Genomic DNA, 20284 nt, shown 5'->3' with positions numbered 1-20284 from the left:
CCAGGTCCCGCAGGGCGTGCGACAATAAAAGATGTCCGCCGCAACGTGTGCGTGCATACGAAGGACGACCACCCTGGCGATGATCAATTATGTTGCGGTTAACCACAAAACCACAGCTTCAAGGTGGTTAACTGGGGGCACACGCCAGGGGCCGGGTGGTCGGTCATTCGGGAGTTAGTTTGTCTTTTTGTTCGGTATCCCGTTTGAGCCTTTTCATACAAACGGTGACCACCCTGATGACAGTTGTAACGGATCCTGATATCCCTGTAGGAATGACCTGTGTAGCTTCTCCTGAAATCCCAGGTGAAGTAGAGCAAAGTAGTGATTTTAGCTCACAATCCCCCAAGCATGCGTCGAGACTTTATAAAGGGGTAAAACTATCTGGTTTATTGACGGCCACAGCTCGGCCTTTTATGCAGGTCTGCCAACAAGGTTTACTCCCACAGGGACCTTGTGGAAGACTGTGACAAAAAAATACAGTAACCAATCATTTCACATTACAATAATAAACACACCCACACAAACAGTGCAATCGCTCCTCTCTATTCTGGAGATAATTGGTGTTATGGTTGCCTCCAGGCTGGCTGGAAGTTGGACCGCCTGAGGGTAAAACGGACTGGTTTTAATGGCACTCATGTACGGTAATTTATACAAGTTATAAGCCAGAGGACAACCCCTCTGGACCTGATGGTACACTGGACAATACAGTGTCCCAACCAATGAGAGTAAAGTGCATTTTATGAATACACTCCCTCCTGCCCTGGAGATAATTGGTTCCAACGGTTAAACTAACCTAATTATCTCAAGGCCCATGAAATACCCACGTTTAATTGCATTCATAAAACAACATAAAAATATATAACTTTTATAATTTAATACTAAAATATCCCATTCGACCCTTTCTCAGACAGCTCAGATCTGAGCGCACAATATATACGAATTGCGCTCAGATCTCACGAACGGTGTATGAAAGTTGTAACGGAGCTCCTAGTACTCCAACTGAGTACCTCCATTGATGGATGTTCCTAGTGCTTCACGAGGACTACAAGCACTCCACTTGACACCATCAGCACTGCAAACAAACCTCTCTTCCTGTAGAGAGCGAAGCTGGAACAAGCTCTTAAAAGAGCTTAGTGATTATAGCTAGGGGAGTATGTAGAGTATAGCAATCCCCCATTGTAGATGCAGTCATATCCCCCAATCATGAGACGAGGCTCTGTAACGACACCCCCAGGCATAAAAGGGTTAAACCGCCGTTTAATAGATCTTCCCTTCCAGAGACATAGGCACAGCTACTGTAGACACCAATACACCGAACCGGAGAAGCATATGAATGCTCTCAAACATACGAATGCTGTAAACAGCCGAATAGGAAAAACCATATGAATAGGTTTACACTCCTAGCAGTCAAACTGGAACAGCATACAATAAATCCCCCCAAGAACAAGACAAGGCTCCGTTTGAGGGTCAAGCAGGAAAAGACAGAGCTGTGGATTTATTGTTCTTATATACACATTCGTACCACCCACAGGGTTATGGAAAACAACCAATAAACACGTGCAATACACTCAGACACTCCCACACAAAATCCTCTCCTCTGCCTGTGATACAATTACCTTACACAATGGGTAATGTAATTATCACAGGCAGAGAAATACAGTTTTCCCACATTATTCATAACTTTAAAAGTATGCATCACATTCACATAAAACTTACTCAGAATCAGCATACTCCAAATACAAACATACGTCAAAATCATACAAATTGGGCCAGTGGTTCAAAAGATAGATCGTAGTCCTTTGTGACCAAATGAAGCATGGCTTTTCTGCCCAAAACCAGTTCCACAGAGTCTTCTATCCTGGAGATAATTGGGAAGTAATGCAATTATCTCCAAGGACAGAGGCAAAACTCCATTGAACACATGGCAGCAAGAGACAATAAAATACATAAAAATATATAACTGTGCAGCCATTGCATAAAACAGGTACATTCAACATATCCCCAGATAGCTCAGATCTGAGTGCACATTATTACTGAATGGCGCTCAGATCACACACATACAGTTCAATTGCCATGGAGCCAAAGTCTTTCCCATAATCTTTCATTATACGAATGGGCTCCATGGCATAGCTATCTGGGGTATCACCGCTCAAACAGGGCAAGCACCAAATGACCTGGCTTTTTACACATTTTTACACAATAGTACCACCCACATGGTTTTGTGGAACAGCCAATCAAACACATAATATACAGTAAAATATTAATTCCCACAAAATCCTCCCCTCTACCTGTGATATAATTACTGAACAAAATGGGTTAATGTAATTATCACAGGCAGGAAAAATTAACGTTTTACACATTTTTTAAAACTTCTAAAATATACATTCAATCTTCATAAAAATGACATAGTATTATTCGGCACACTTCAAATATAAACGTACCCAAAAATCATACAATTCCCTCCAGGGGTTAAATAGTTAGCTGGAAGTCCTTTGTGACCGACCGCAAGCATGCTTTCCTGCCCAAATCAGTTCCTTAAATGACTAAGCCCCATTCGAACGTGTGTTCGAATCGCGGAATGGGACTTAGTCGCCAGCCGCAGCGTCGAAGTGGAGGAGAATGTAAGGGTCAGCAGTGTTCGTGCAATTGGGTAGCCGAAAACAGTTCCATAGATTTGGCTGCACACACCGCTGAATGCGTTCGGCTGAATAAAGATGGTCGCCGCCACGTGTTCATCTGTACAAACGGCGGCCACCCAGCGGTCGGCAATTTACCTACAGCAGCCTCCTGGCCTGGGAGGTAAATTAGCCGCACGCTTCCACTTCTGTGTGGTCCGCCTGTACAGCACTTGGTTCAGTAAGCCCCATTTACTGAACCAAGTGGGAAAAAGCCACAAACAAAGTATCTTAGGGGTCTGGGGACACAGTCTTAAAGGGGCATTGTTCCCAAAAGTCTGAATATGTCCCCAGACGGTTCTTAAAGGGCCATACACACCAGGGCCATAGTCATGAGTAAGGAGGCTGGCAATTAGGCTTCTCCATAACCCAGGGAAGCAGGGCAATTAGTCATAAGAGAAAATAGTAACAAAAAGGCGTTTTGTAACACAGGCTTCTCCGGGACCCAGTGGCGAGGTTAGTTTCACCACAAAAGTCCTGACATTAAAGTTTGTCTGTGTAGTTTTCGTATGTTTTTGTACGAATGGATGGGACAGCCGACACCTCAGCAGGATTCATGTGTTTTAGAGTCCGATATTGGTTCCAGAGGTTTTAGTGTTCCAGCCCCGCTGAGTGTTCGATGACAAAAGATGGCCGCCACCTTGTGTTCGGCATACAAACGGCGGCCACCTTGGGATAAGTACTTAGATTGCGGTTGTAACGACACCCCAGGTAGCAAAGGGGTTAAAGACATTTAGGAGGTTCCCTTTCCAAATGTAAAGGCAGCTACTTAACACTCCAATCAGCCGAACAGGAACCATACGAATCATCCACACTCCAAACAGCCGAACAGGGAAAACCATACGAATAATCCCCCCCAAGCACGAGGCGAGGGTCAAGCAGGAATCTGTATTGAGGGTCAAACAGGAATCTGTTTAATCTGGGCTACCTGCCTGGTATTTATGCAGGTCTCCCACCAGGTGGACACTCCCATATGGGACCTGGTGGAAGACTGGGACAAAATACTACAGTAGCCAATCAGAGCATTACAGAGATTAACACTCCCACAGGCATATTGTAAACCCTCCTCCCTATCCTGGAGATAATTGGGAAGTAACTCAATTATCTCAGAGGATAGAGGCTAAACTCCATTTTATACAGCGTGACAAAAATACACAAAAATATATAACTTCCCAATGCACAAACAGAATACCCAAATCCAACGTATCCCTAGATAGTTTAGATCTGAGCGCACATTAATACCGAATGGCGCTCAGATCACATACATACAGTTCAATCGCCATGAAGCCAAGGTATTTCACATAGTCTTTTGTTATACAAATGGGTTCCATGGGATAGCTATCTGGGGTAGCTCTGTTCCTATGAAAATGTGTCGAACAGCCTGTTGTTCGTATGCCGGGATAAAACAGATGAAGGAAGGTTGAAGGCTTTAGCGGTGTTCGTATGAAAATGGTAGCCGTTTCTAGATCCAGAGAATCGAACACTTCCCTGCTGGGTGGCCATCCGTTCGACAGACTTTCGGCAAAAAGGGGAAATAACACAGGACTCGTACGGACAGGAAAATAAATGAACAAACTGATGAATGAGCTTAAAATAAAAGTAACTGCAAGACAGAGGGATCTGTCACAGCAGTTAACCACAGAAACCGCAGCTTAATGAGAGACACACGCCAGACTCTAGGTAGTCGTCGTTCGACAGTTCTTTTGAGGGTTGGTTCGGTGCCCCGTTCGACCAATTGTATGTATTGATTCCCGTCAATTGTGGTTAACCGCAAACCATAGCTCTTGAGTGGTTAATTGCCGGCACAATCCTTGGGTAGGGTGGTCCGCTGTTCGTCAGGTTCTTTCGGTGGTTTCGAGGTCAACGGGGTTAACTAGCGGCACACGCCAAGGGCCGGGTGGTCGGTCATTCATATGAAAAAGTGAAACAAAAGTATCTGTATGTATCCAACATAGGGAGATCTCTGTAACAATTGACTTAAGTGGCTGGAGTAAACTCAATTATCTCCAGGTAGAGAGAAACATTTTCTTTTTACAATATAACAAAAATGTACACTGCTCAAAAAATAAAGGGAAAACTAAAAGAACACATCCTAGATCTGAATGAATTAAATATTCTTATGAAAATACTTTGTTCTTTACATAGTTGAATGTGCTGACAACAAAATCACACAAAAATAAAAAAATGGAAATCAAATTTTTCTACCAATGGAGGTCTGGATTTGGAGTCACACTCAAAATGAAAGTGGAAAAAACACACTACAGACTGATCAAACTTTGATGTAATATTCTTAAAACAAGTCAAAATGAGGCTCAGTAGTGTGTGTGGCCTCCACGTGCCTGTATGACCTCCCTACAATGCCTGTGCATGCTCCTGATGAGGTGGCAGATGGTCTCCTGAGGGATCTCCCAGACCTGTACTAAAGCATCTGCCAACTCCTGGACAGTCTGTGGTGCAACGTGACGTTGGTGGATGGAGCGAGACATGATGTCCCAGATGTGCTCAATTGGATTCAGGTCTGGGGAACGGGCGGGCCAGTCCATAGCATCAATGCCTTTGTCTTGCAGGAACTGCTGACACACTCCAGCCACATGAGGTCTAGCATTGTCTTGCATTAGGAGGAACCCAGGGCCAATCACACCAGCATATGGTCTCACAAGGGGTCTGAGGATCTCATCTCGGTATCTAATGGCAGTCAGGCTACCTCTGGCGAGCACATGGAGGCTGTGCGGCCCCCCAAAGAAATGCCACCCCACACCATTACTGACCCACTGCCAAACCGGTCAAGCTGGAGGATGTTGCAGGCAGCAGAATGTTCTCCACAGCGTCTCCAGACTCTGCCACGTCTGTCACATGTGCTCAGTGTGAACCTGCTTTCATCTGTAAAGAGCACAGGGTGCCAGTGGCAAATTTGCCAATCTTGGTGTTCTCTGGCAAATGTCAAACGTCCTGCAGGGTGTTGGGCTTTAAGCACAACCCCCACCTGTGGACATTGGGCCCTCATACCACCCTCATGGAGTCTGTTTCTGACTGTTTGAGCAGACACATGCACATTTGTGGCCTGCTGGAGGTCATTTTGCAGGGCTCTGGCAGTGCTCCTCCTGTTCCTCCTTCACAAAGGCGGAGGTAGTGGTCCTGCTGCTGGGTTGTTGCCTTCCTACGGCCTCATCCATGTCTCCTGATGTACTGGCTTGTCTCCTGGTAGCGCCACCATGCTCTGGACACTACGCTGACAGACACAGCAAACCTTTTTGCCACAGCTCGCATTGATGTGCCATCCTGGATGAGCTACAGTATCTGAGCCACTTGTGTGGGTTGTAGACTCCGTCTCATGCTATCACTAGAGTGAAAGCACCTCCAGCATTCAAAAGTGACCAAAACATCAGCCAGAAAGCATAGGAACTGAGAAGTGGTCTGTGGTCACCACCTGCAGAACCACTCCTTTATTGGGGGTGTCTGGCTAATTGCCTATAATTCCCACCTGTTGTCTATCCCATTTTCACAACAGCATGTGAAATTGATTGTCACTCAGTGTTGCTTCCTAAGTGGACAGTTTGATTTCACAGAAGTGTGATTGACTTGGAGTTACATTGTGTTGTTAAAGTTTTCCCTTTATTTTTTGAGCAGTGTATTAAAATCCTTAACTTGTATTTCGCCTAACGTAATCCCCATGTTCAACATACCCCCAGATAGCTTGGATCTGAGTACTCAATATAGCCGAACTGCGCTGAGATCCCACCAACACAGTTCGAACGCCATGGAGCTAAAGAGTTGGTTCACCGGCTGTTCATGGAAATGTGTGCGAAATTAGCTCCATGGATTCAGATACCTGGGGTCGGTCTTATTCTTATAATAAATGTCACAGCACGGTGTTCATGCAACTGGATACGATTGCAATGGATGTTGGTGGATGTTGGCCAGCGTTCTTCATCTGAAATTAAGGTTGAAAATAGTTCCACACTGTCAAAGACAAAACACAGTTGGGCGCATTTAAATTGGCCGCCGCCACGTGTTTGACAAACGAACGATGACCACCCAGCCGTTCGGCAAATAACTGTGGTTAACTGCAATGACTGGGTGGTTAATGAGGGGCACACGTCAATTGCAGGTGGTCTGGCTGTTCGGTGATTTTTAGTTTATTTAATAAAAGCACAAAAGGGGCCAAATACACAAATAACAGATGAACTAAAAGAGATCTAGTAAAACAGGGTTTTGTCACAACAGTCAATCAGGCTGCAGTTAACCACAAAGCCGCAGCTCCTGGGTGGTTGATTTTAGGAATACTCTTCAGGTAGGGTGGTCGTCCATTCGTCAGTTTGTTCGGTGTTTTGAAACGTGAACGGGGTTAATTGGTGGCACATGCCAGGGGCCGGATGGTCGGCCATTCGTACATAAAGCAAAAGTAACCAAAAATAATAGCAACAGTACCCAGGTTGTAGCAGACAGTAACATAGCCCTGGGAAACATTCTGCGGCACCCCTGTGTGCACAGTTTGGGAATCACTGACTTAGAAACATAGAAACATAGAATGTGACGGCAGATAAGAACCATTCGGCCCATCTAGTCTGCCCAGTTTTCTAAATACTTTCATTAGTTTCTGGCATTATCTTATATTTAGGATAACCTTATGCCTATCCCATGCATGCTTAAACTCCTTTACTGTGTTAACCTCTACCACTTCAGCTGGAAGGCTATTCCATGCATCCACTACCCTCTCAGTAAAGTAATACTTCTGGAAATTATTTTTAAACCTTTGTCCCTCTAATTTAAAGACTATGTCCTCTTGTTGTGGTAGTTTTTCTTCTTTAAAATATAGTCTCCTCCTTTACTGTGTTGATTCCCTTTATGTATTTAAATGTTTCTATCATATCCCCCCTGTCTCGTCTTTCCACCAAGCTATACATGTTAAGATCCTTTAACCTTTCCTGGTAAGTTTTATCCTGCAATCCATGAACCAGTTTAGTAGCCCTTCTTTGAACTCTCTCTGAGGTATCAATATCCTTCTGAAGATATGGTCTCCAGTACTGTGTACAGTACTCCAAGTGAGGTCTCACCAGTGTTCTGTACAATGGCATGAGCACTTCCCTCTTTCTACTGCTAATACCTCTCCCTATACAACCAAGCATTCTGCTAGCATTTCCTGCTGCTCTATTACATTGTCTGCCTACCTTTAAGTCCTCAGAAATAATCACCCCTAAATCCCTTTCCTCAGATGTTGAGGTTAGGACTCTATCAAATATTCTGTACTCTGCCGTTGGGTTTTTACGTCCAAGATGCATTATCTTGCACTTATCCACATTAAATGTCAGTTGCCACAACTCTGACCATTTTTCTAGTTTACCTAAATAATTTGCCATTTGGCTTATCCCTCCTGGAACATCAACCCTGTTACATATCTTAGTATCATCCGCAAAAAGACACACCTTACCATCAAGACCTTCTGCAATATCACTAATAAAAATATTAAAGAGAATGGGTGCAAGTACAGATCCCCGAGGTACCCCACTGGTGACAAGCCCAAGCTTCGAATATACTCCAACCCTCTGTTGCCTGTCACTCAGCCACTGCCTTACCCATTCAACAATATTGGAATCCAAACTCAAAGATTGCAGTTTATTGATAAGCCTTCTATGTGCAACAGTGTCAAAAGCCTTACTGAAATCTAGGTAAGCAATGTCTACTGCACCACCCTGATCTATAATTTTAGTTACCCAATCAAAAAAATCAATAAGATTAGTTTGGCATGATCTCCCTGAAGTAAACCCATGTTGTCTCTGATCTTGAAATCCATGTGTTTTTAGATGTTCAACAATCCTATCCTTTAACATGGTTTCCATCACTTTCCCCACTACTGAAGTAAGGCTTACTGGCCTATAGTTGCCCGACTCCTCCCTATTACCTTTCCTGTGAATGGGCACAACATTCGCTAACTTCCAATCTTCTGGGACTACTCCTGTTAACAATGATTGGTTAAATAAATCTGTTAATGGTTTTGCTAGTACACCACTAAGCTCTTTTAATAGCTTTGGGTGTATTCCATCAGGTCCCATTGACTTATTTGTCTTTACTTTTGACAGTTGAAATAAAACCTCCTCCTCTGTAAACTCACGTGTAATAAATGACTCATTTATCCTTTTTTTAATGGAGGTCCTTTCCTTCATTTTCAGCTGTAAATACCGAACAAAAATATTCATTGAGGCAGTCAGCTAGACCTTTATCCTCATCTACATACCTTCCTTCTTTTGTTTTTAATCTAACTAATCCTTGTTTTACTTTTCTTTTCTCATTTATGTATCTAAAAAAAGTTTTGTCCCCGTTTTTTACTGACTGTGCTATTTTCTCTTCTGTGTGTGTTTTGGAAGCTCTTATAACTTGCTTAGCCTCTTTCTGCCTAATCTTATAGGTCATTCTGTCTTCCTCACTCTGGGTTTTTTTATAATTACTAAATGCTAACTTTTTGTTTTTTACTATTTTGGCCACATCTGCGGAGTACCACAGTGGTTTCTTGAATTTTTTAAGTTGCTCCAGTCTGATAATGACTCCTTTACACATATTCTAATTTTAGAAAAGTCTGTTTTTCTAAAGTCTAAAACTTTTGTTTTTGTGTGGTGTGACTCAGTCACTGACTGATGATCACTGGATCCTAAACTTTCACCTACAGTAATATCTGATACCAAATCTCCATTTGTTAACACTAAATCTAGTATGGCCTCTTTACGAGTTGGCTCCTCAACGACTTGTTTTAGAGACAATCCCAGTAGGGAGTTTAGAATATGTGTGCTTCTGGCACAAGTAGCTATTTTTGTTTTCCAATTCACATCAGGAAGATTAAAGTCACCCATGATGATAACTTCCCCCTTCATTGTCATTTTAGCTATTTCTTCAACTAGTAGATTATCTAACTCTTCAATTTGTCCTGGGGGCCTATAAATCACACCTACACAAATTACTGTGTGATTACCAAATTCTAACGTAACCCAAATGGACTCTATGTTCGTCTCACTAACCTTTATTAGGCTAGATTTTATGCTATCCTTCACATACAGGGCCACCCATCCCCCTTTCTTGCCTTCCCTGTCTTTTCTATATAAAGAGTACCCTGGTTTTGCTATGTCCCAGTCATTTTTTTCATTATACCATGTCTCAGTAACAGCGACTAAATCTACACTATCAGTTGCCATTATTGCCACAAATTCATGGATCCTATTCCCTAAACTGCGAGCATTTGTAGACATGACTCTAAGCTTATCATTTTTTAACACACTTGCTACAGGCACCTTCTCCAATACAAATGAAAACAGCTTCCTCTCAGGATATTCCAGATAGTATACTATACATCAAATATTGCCAAACAGAATACAGAGGACACAGCTGATAATGTACAGAAAGTTATAACACTATAACAGTGTAATACAGGTTGCTGTGCGCTAAATTCAAGTGCATTTGCTAGATGGAGACTTGGAAATCGCCTTAGGGTGCCTACCCTTGGTCTCGGATTCTCTTTTCAGCTTTTGGATGATGACAACACAGTATGGAAAGCCAGACTTTGCATATATCAGAAAAACTGATTATTATATGTATAAAAAATTAAATAAAATACAAGAAAAATGGTCCTACACATTTGGTCTCACAAGAAACTTATTCAGGGGCACTAATATTAAAAACAATCCTAAAGCAGGAAGAAAGCAGCATATACCCTTCCTCCCCAGAGTCCTTAATTCTATATGGCCATCCTTCCATCTCATTGGAGGTTCTGTGGGTGTTTCCAATGATATTCAGCTGTTTTGGCTTGTCAATAATCAATTTTCCAGGGTATTTGTTGTTCGTGTGACGTAATTTCCAGTAGTCTCGCCTGTATGGCGCGTGCGTTTCAATCGGCGGCCATCATGCATTCCATGCTTGAATTGTAAGTGGTCACCAGGGTTACAACATACAGAAGGTTCTATCTTTAGTGGAGAGTAAGGAAGCCTACAAGGCTCAAAAGGGACAAGTATCAGAAATAAACAGCAGCGTTTAACTTAATAAGTAAAGTCCTATTAGAGGAAATAGATAAATAGAGCCCAAAGCTTATACCTGGAAGTATCTCTCTGGTAATTGGATACTTTAAGCTGATTTATTAGGGGAAGTATTATTTAAAAATGTTATTTTTGTTCCGGGTGTTTGTCTGGAACATAATATGACCAGAATTTTTTTCCCAATTTTTTTAGATCTTTAATGATATTATAATACCCCCTCCCTCCTGTTTGATTCATTTCAAAACCCAATCACATGCACATCCCTTGGCTCAAAATGTATATGACTTGTAAAGAGCTCAAAATCATAATACAAGGAAGACATGTCAAAACCCATAGAGTGGCGTGAAAGGTGTGTTTTTTTTGCTGAAAAACACTTGGTACATATGTTAAACATATTAGGGATGCACCTAAATTTCGGCTGCCGAAATTTCCGGCCCGAAAATGGGTCTATCCCGTTTCGGCCGTAAATGGACCTATTCTGTTTCGGGCAAAAATGGGCCTATCCCGTGTCGGGTGAAAATGGGTCTATCCCGTTTCGGCCGAAAATGGGCCTATCCTGTTTCGGGCAAAAATGGGCCTATCCCGTGTCGGGTGAAAATGGGCCTATCCCGTTTCGGGTGAAAATGGGCCTATCCTGTTTCAGCCGAAAATCGGTCACATTTGCCAAAACGTTAATTTTTTTTTTTTTTTTACATTTTTGGTTTGTTTTTGGGACAAGGGGGTGTTACGGTTACTCCCAGGCTAGCTGGAAGCTGGACCGCTTGGATAGTCTGGATCCCAGTTTAGAGAGAGAGAGAAGCCGTTTTAGCTTGATATCCAGAAGGATCCTATAAGTGTAGAACAATCCCACTAGCTATTTTACAGCTAGGATACTCTTTCCCCACAAAACGAGTTGAGGCTGCGATTTGAAGGTCAAACAAGAACTGGTTTTAATGGCACACAGGGATTGGTATTTATGCAAAATCTCAGGTCCAGGGACAGCCCCCTCTGGACCTGATGGGATACATGGATAACACAAGTGATCAACCAATAAGAATACATTGTATCATTTGAATTTGCTTCCGCCCAGCTTGGAGATAATAAATCCAACGGTTAGAGTAATACAATTATCTCCAAGCGCCCAAAACCCACGTTTATTTTACACACAGAAAACAGATTAAAAATACATAACTCTAGCATTTTAGTATATACTTCGGTACTTTCACCATTCATTTTGTAGCTCTGGTCTGTGTGTACTAGTTCACCGAATAGCGACCCAAACTCACGTTGCCTCTGCTGTATTTCATCGTGATAAAGTCTTTTCGTGTATTTGGTCGCAGGCTGGAGATGGCGGCCATGTTTTTAGGTGCAACAATAGGCAGCGGGACCTCGGCGTCAACTCGTGGAACTAATAACGGCCAGAGTTGTGCCCGAATACCCGCTCTCTGGCTGGATGTCGTCGCTGTTCAGGATACGAAGTTAGCCCGCCGTGAAGGGGCACTTAACCTGCGGTTAACCGTAACATTCCACATTCTAATTGAGGCCACACGCCAGGTTGAAGGTGGTCCTCGTTCGTGACCCTTTCGGTAGTTTAACCATCGGTAGATAAGGCACGAACGGATATATCCAAGGGCCGTCAATTAGCCTGCGGTTAACCGCAAACCGCAACTCCCTGGGTGATCAATTGGTGGCACACTCCCCCAGCCGGGTGGTCAACCGTTCGGTAGATTGAGAGGTGACCGGGGTTAAGTGGCGGCACATGCCAGGAGCCGGGTGGTCGGTTGTTCGTTTAACAAACCGGTGTATATATAATCCATTCGCGAGAGGGTGCAGAATTCAAGTACCGAAGCCATAGTATCACAAAAGAGCCAACATAATCCGTGTTTGTAACAGTTTTGTAACAGGGGGAAAGGACATTATGGGACAGGGGGGGAAAGGACATTATGGTACAGGTGTGGAAAGAACACTATGGGACCTGGGAGGGGGAATGAAAACTATGGGGCAGGCGAGGGGGAAAGAACACTATGGGACAGGGAAGGGGGAGAAGAACACTTTGGGACAATGGAGGGGGGGAGAACAAAACGTTCGTTAGAACATTCAAGTAGAATCCACCTCTATTCGCCCTAAAGCAATATGATCACTAAAAGAAAAGGGACGTTTTTCATATTAGATTAATTTAATTCATTAAAAAGTCTAATATTAAAAATGATATGAAAAAACTTTTTTTAAATCATTTGGGGGAAAATAGTCATTTTCGGTTTTGGTTTTCGGCCAAGGGAATCCTGAATTTTCGATTTCGGTTTCAACCCAGAATTTTCATTTCAGTGCATCCTATACAAACTTAACTGATTGTTATTACTGAACAAAAAATTTATATATATATATAACAATAAACCAGAAAAAAATATAGTTTTTCTATGTATGGTAATTACTATTTTCATTTCCATTGGCAGGTCAAACAAGGAATCTACTACAATTTCAATATCACAACCTTAGGTAGTAGATGCTGATTGTGTTTAGAATGTATGTGATATACACAGTGTGTGTAATTTATTCCTCTACCATCAATGCAGATAAGTGAGGCTTTATGGACTAAATCTAATTTTTCAAACCAAATTAAAGTAAAAGAGAGTATACATAATTTTGCTAGGGAAGGGGGTAAAGCACACAAAATACTTAAAGCGGCACTGTCATGGCCGAATCCCGTTTTTTTTTTTTTTTTAAACCACCCCTCCCAACTCCATTACATCTAACTGACCCGTTAGTCCTCTGCCCTGATCTATATTCAAGGCGCCGCCATCTTTGTGTGGGTAGAGGAAATCACTGTGGAACACGTCATTTGCCCACACAAGATAGTGCTGTGAGATTCCCGCACAAGCCCAGTTAAAAACTTGGGAATGCGAACTGGAATTTCATCTCTTCATTCATTCGTCAGAAAGACGAATGAGTGACTAGAAATTTCAGATGAACAATACCGAATATCAGTGTTTGTTTGTTCGTTCAGTTTATTACAAGGAGGGATCTACCGTCGCGCAGCTCCCTCCTTGTAATATGTAACGATAGAAGTGGTGGGGAGCAGTGCTCCCCGCCACTTCCTAAGCCCAGTTAAACACTTGGGCATGCAAACGGGAATTGTATCTATTCATTCATTCATCAGAAAGACGAATGAATGACTAGAAATTTCAGACGAACAATACTGAACAATACTGAATCAAATTACACAGCTTGGGAAAATTCCAAAGAACTTTCCCACGCTGTGTAAAATGAAAAAGAGCACTCTGGCTTAAACCAACCAATCAGAGTGTTCTTAGCCTAATTGCAGGGTGGGGCAAGGCTTCATAAGCCTTTTCCCACCCTGCGGAGCTCAGTCTGTGACATGCCCTCCATGGGTAATTTTTTTAGCGTCTGTTTTTTTTCTCTTTCGTCAGGTTTTTTTGGGCGCTCGGGTTTTTATTTTATTTTAAGTTCGACGGGTATGATGGTTTTTTATTTGGCTTTTTTGGGGGCTAAAAAATAAAGATTTTAGAAAAAAGAAAACATCAAATTTAGGACCCCCGCTCAAGGGTGGGGGCAGGGGGGAGGAAAATAGCCCCCTCTTATTGTTATTTAGGGCACCCATCTGCCACGCAGGGGTGGGGGCCATGGGGAAGGACAGTAGCCCCCCCCACATTCTTATTTAGGGCCCCCACCCACCACTCGGGTGGGGGCAGGGGCGGAGGAAAATAGGCCACCCCATTATCCTTTAGGGCCCCCACCCACCGCTCAAGGGGTGGGGGCCGTGGGGGAGGACAATATGTCCACCCCACATTCTTATTTAGGGCACCCACCCACCATCCAGGGGTGGAGGCCGGGGGGAGTGCAATAGGTCCCCCCATTCTTACTTAGGGCCCACACCCGCCGCTGAGGGGTAGGGGCTCTAGGGATAAAAAGGTGTGTGTGTGTGTTTTTAAGGTCTATCACCCTTTTGGTAGAATGCTCCCTAATACCGTGGGAATCAGGGAGTTATCTACTAAGTGGCTGCAAGATGCAGCCGCGGCAATGAATAGGATCGGAGTTTCATTAATTCAAATGAAATTCCGATACGAACAAAGACCCGAATTGCATTCTAACATGAATGGAGAAACTGTTCTCATTCTGTTAGGACGCAATTCGCAGTTTTGCCGGCATTGTGTCTAAGTGACAGGACGTTCGGCAATACTGACAGGAAGCATTGCGGGAACAGGGAGGAAAGTGAAGAATTATGGGAAAATTTCTCTGACCACCAGAAATGAAGCACACTTTGCTCCTCCGCTGGTCATGGCGTAGGAAACCTCCATAAGGCAAGTAGTCCCTACTTTATCTTATGTTTTAAAGAAAACTAGAGCAGACAGGAAGAAAGGAATAACAGATCATGACAGAGGGAGAGAAGAGGAATCAATTGGGGAAAGGTAAGTTCGGCATGACAGTGCTACTTTAATTTCTTCTCAGTCACTATGACACCTGATGGTCGTATTTCTTATCTATTAAAAAAATATTGTAATGTTTTTCTAAGTATGGAAAACAATAATTTATAGTGACCAATTTCATTTAACTCCCAGTATATTTCTTTCAGGTGTATTTGTCAGGAGAGGTTATACTGAAAGAGGTGACAAGAACAGAAATACACAAAGCAACGCTACGAAGAAATCTTTTAATAACAGAATCAAGGACTTTAACTCTGAAAAATCAAGCATTTTCGCAGATTCCTATATGTTCTCAAAGGAGATAGTAAACATGAACTCCAAACCTTTCTCATGTTCTGAATGTGGAAAATGTTTTGGCACAATATCACAACTTCTCAATCATCAGAGAACTCACACAGGAGAGAAACCATTCTCATGTTCTGAATGTGGAAAATGCTTTCGGCAACATTCAACTCTTGTCCGTCATCAGAGAACTCACACAGGAGAGAAGTCATTCTCATGTTCTGAATGTGGAAAGTTTTTTGTCACTAAAGAAGTTCTTGTCCGTCATCAGAGAACTCACACAGGAGAGAAACCGTTCTCATGTTCTGAATGTGGAAAATGTTTTGTTAGTAAAGTAGAGCTTGTCCGTCATCAGAGAACTCACACAGGAGAGAAACCATTCTCATGTTCTGAATGTGAAAAATCTTTTGTCACTAAAGAAGTTCTTGTCCGTCATCAGAGAACTCACACAGGAGAGAAACCGTTCTCATGTTCTGAATGTGGAAAATGTTTTGTTAGTAAAGTAGAGCTTGTTAGTCATCAGAGAACTCACACAGGAGAGAAACCATTCTCATGTTCTGAATGTGGAAAATGTTTTCGGCATCATTCAACTCTTGTCCGTCATCAGAGAACTCACACAGGAGAGAAACCGTTCTCATGTTCTGAATGTGGGAAATGTTTTTTGCATCATTTAAGTCTTGTCCTTCATCAGAGATCTCACACAGGAGAGAAACCGTTCTCATGTTCTGAATGTGGAAAATGTTTTGTAAATAAAGCAATGTGTGTCCGTCATCAGAGAACTCACACAGGAGAGAAACCATTCTCATGTTCTGTATGTGGAAAATGTTTTGTTAGTAAAGCAGAGCTTGTCAGTCATCAGAGAACTCACACAGGAGAGAAACCGTTCTCATGTTCTGAATGTGGAAAATGTTTTCTCACTAAAGCAGTGCTTGTCCGTCATCAGAGAAGTCACACAGGTGAGAAACCGTTCTCATGTTCTGAATGTGGGAAATGTTTTGTTAGTAAAGCAGTTCTTGTCAGTCATCAGAGAACTCACACAGGAGAGAAACCATTCTCATGTTCTGAATGTAGAAAATGTTTTCGGCATCATTCAACTCTTGTCTGTCATCAGAGAACTCACACAGGAGAGAAACCGTTCTCATGTTCTGAATGTGGAAAATGTTTTGGCACTAAAGATGTTCTTGTCCGTCATCAGAGAACTCACACAGGAGAGAAACCGTTCTCATGTTCTGAATGTGGGAAATGTTTTGTTAGTAAACCAGAGCTTGTCAGTCATCAGAGAACTCACACAGGAGAAAAAACATTCTCATGTTCTGAATGTGGAAAATGTTTTGTCACTAAAGCATTGCTTGTCTGTCATCAGAGAACTCACACGGGAGAGAAACTGTTATGTTCTGAATGTGGAAAATGTTTTGGCACTAAAGCACAGTTTGTCAGTCATCAGAGAACTCACACAGGAGAGAAACCATTCTCGTGTTCTGAATGTGGAAAATGTTTTGTCACTAAAGCAGTGCTTGTCTGTCATCAGAGAACTCACACGGGAGAGAAACCGTTCTCATGTTCTGAATGTGGAAAATGTTTTGGCTCTAAAGATGTTCTTGTCCGTCATCAGAGAACTCACACAGGAGAGAAACCGTTCTCATGTTCTGAATGTGGAAAATGTTTTTTTAGTAAAGCAGAGCTTGTCTGTCATCAGAGAACTCACACGGGAGAGAAACTGTTATCATGTTCTGAATGTGGAAAATGTTTTGGCACTACAGCACAGTTTGTCAGTCATCAGAGATCTCACACAGGAGAGAAACCGTTCTCATGTTCTGAATGTGGAAAATGTTTTGTCACTAAAGCAGTGCTTGTCTGTCATCAGAGAACTCACACGGGAGAGAAACCGTTCTCATGTTCTGAATGTGGAAAATGTTTTGGCACTAAAGATGTTCTTGTCCGTCATCAGAGAACTCACACAGGAGAGAAACCGTTCTCATGTTCTGAATGTGGAAAATGTTTTTTTAGTAAACCAGAGCTTGTCAGTCATCAGAGAACTCACACAGGAGAAAAAACATTCTCATGTTCTGAATGTGGAAAATGTTTTTTCACTAAAGCAATGCTTGTCCGTCATCAGAGAACTCACACAGGAGAGAAACCATTCTCATGTTCTGAATGTGGAAAATGTTTTTGGCAACATTCAACTCTTGTCGGTCATCAGAGAACTCACACAGGAGAGAAACCGTTCTCATGTTCTAAATGTGGAAAATGTTTTTGGCAACATTCAAATCTTGTCAGTCATCAGGGAACTCACACAGGAGAGAAACCGTTCTCATGTTCTGAATGTGGAAAATGTTTTCGGCTACATCCATATCTTGTCAGTCATCTGAGTACTCACACAGGAGAGAAACCGTTCTCATGTTCTGAATGTGGAAAATGTTTTCGGCTACATTCAAATCTTGTCAGTCATCAGAGAACTCACACAGTAGACAAACCGTTCTCATGTTCTGAATGTGGAAAATGTTTTCGGCAACATTCATATCTTGTCAGTCATCTGAGTACTCACACAAGAGAGAAACCGTTCTCATGTTCTGAATGTGGAAAATGTTTTCGGCGTCATTCAACTCTTGCCAGTCATCAGAGAACTCACACAGGAGAGAAACCATTCTCATGTTCTGAATGTGGAAAATGTTTTGTCACTAACGCAGTTCTTGTCAGTCATCAGAGAACTCACACAGGAGAGAAACCGTTCTCATGTTCTGAATGTGGGAAATGTTTTGTCACTAACGCAGTTCTTGTCAGTCATCAGAGAACTCACACAGGAGAGAAACCATTCTCATGTTCTGAATGTGGAAAATGTTTTGTCACTAAAGCAAAACTTATCAGTCATCAGAGAACTCACACAGGAGAGAAACCATTCTCATGTTCTGAATGTGGAAAATGGTTTGTCACTAAAGCAAAGCTTGTCAGTCATCAGAGAACTCACACAGGAGAGAAACCATTCTTATGTTCTGAATGTGAAAAATGTTTTCGGCAACATTCAAGTCTTGTCAGTCATCAGAGAACTCACACAGGAGAGAAACCATTCTCATGTTCTGAATGTGGAAAATGTTTTGTCACTAACGCAGTTCTTGTCAGTCATCAGAGAACTCACACAGGAGAGAAACGATTCTCATGTTCTGAATGTGGAAAATGTTTTGTCACTAAAGCAAAGCTTGTCAGTCATCAGAGAACTCACACAGGAGAGAAACCATTCTCATGTTCTGAATGTGGAAAATGTTTTGTCACTAAAGCAAAGCTTGTCAGTCATCAGAGAACTCACACAGGAGAGAAACCATTCTTATGTTCTGAATGTGGAAAATGTTTTCGGCAACATTCAAGTCTTGTCAGTCATCATAGAACTCACACAGGAGAGAAACCATTCTCATGTTCTCAATGTGACAAAATGTTTTGTCACTAAAGCAAATCTTGTCAGTCATCATAGAACTCACACAGGAGAGAAACCATTCTCATGTTCTGAATGTGGAAAATGTTTTGTCACTAAAGCAAAGCTTGTCAGTCATCAGAAAACTCACAGGAAAGAAACCGTTCTCACGTTCTGAATGGGGAAAATTATTTTTTGTTAAACCTTATCTTGATAGACCTCAGAGATCTCACACAGGTGAGGAGTCTCTAAAATTGTATAATTCATCTATGCATTAACATAGAAACAAAATATCTTGTATTGTGAAGTTTGATCATGCTGACACAGTAAATAGTAACTGTGATAGTAGCAGTCAACGTACATATGATGACTTCCCGGCAACTCAGGATACATTGTGGTTGTATGTTCTGTCTGTTACAGAGTGAAAGGCTTCTTAAAACAACCCCCATGTTAATACAGACTTCAAGCAAAGGTTATGTTTACTTCTAATTTTCTAGTGTTTTTCTTGGGGCATGCAATGCAGCTGAGACCATAACTAATAAATATACTAATTTTGTCTCATATGCCAATCAGCCACTCATAATTTGGAGTCAAATTTCAGCCTTCTTAAAAAAATTTAATTAGCTTTAAAATATCTAATGTGTTCTAGGATTTTATCTCTGTAATATTATTGTGACAAACTGCCTTTTGTCACTGGATTGCTTTGTGCCAAACTGCTTTTTCCCGCTTCCTGTTCCATTGTTCTCCAGCAGGGCTTTGTCCCAGGCACGCTGCCAGACCAGTTGGAACTGGCTGCTTTGTTCCTCCTCGGTCTCTCATCAGCCCTTGCTATCCTTTAACCCCATGGCAAATTTACTCTGTTCGTGGGATCTGAGCGCTGTTCACCTATATTGGGCGCTCAGATCCAAGCTATCTGGGGATAGGATAAATGTGGGGGCTCTGTGTAATATAATAGGACTTACATATTTTTATGTATTTTACTGTTAGTGTAAAATGGAGATATTTTCTGTACCTGGAGATAACTGAGTTTACTGCAGCTCCTTAAGTCAATTATCTCCAGGATAGAGGGGAGGGATTCTGTAGCGGAGTAGTAGTATTATCCACGGTATCTCCACTGGTAGACAGGATAAGCAGATCTAAAACAGGCAAAATCCAAAACAGCAAATCCAAAACAGGCAAAAACAGGCAAAATGCACTTAGCGTAGTTACAATCCCTTCTAGATGACACATAGCTTGGAGGTCAACGGAGGTTTTTAATTACTGCCACAGTATTTATGTGGTTACAAATGTACAGGGTTTCCCAAGTCCCAATACAGGGTTTGTCCAGTATGGGACTACATGGGGGACTGGATTTTACACACAGAATACCCATCATACACTGCTGTACCAAGGAGATACTTATCCCAGCATGCATTGCTAATGGGAGTATCCCTTGGTACAGAGAAACACAGTTTTAAATCTATAACTCACATAATATTTAGGCCATAC

The 20284-nt window shown here is 42.2% G+C and overlaps 1 pseudogene; it reads left to right on the top strand.

Annotated features, from left to right (window-relative positions):
• LOC134568447 (zinc finger protein 850-like) overlaps positions 1 to 19525 on the top strand; it is a 466353-nt pseudogene extending 446828 nt beyond the window's left edge.
• The last annotated feature ends 759 nt before the right edge of the window (positions 19526 to 20284 follow it).

Source organism: Pelobates fuscus, chromosome 7, assembly GCF_036172605.1.
Source record: "Pelobates fuscus isolate aPelFus1 chromosome 7, aPelFus1.pri, whole genome shotgun sequence".
Taxonomy (NCBI): domain Eukaryota; kingdom Metazoa; phylum Chordata; class Amphibia; order Anura; family Pelobatidae; genus Pelobates; species Pelobates fuscus.
Note: the sequence above shows the minus strand (reverse complement) of the source record. Positions and strands in the feature narration are given on the sequence as shown.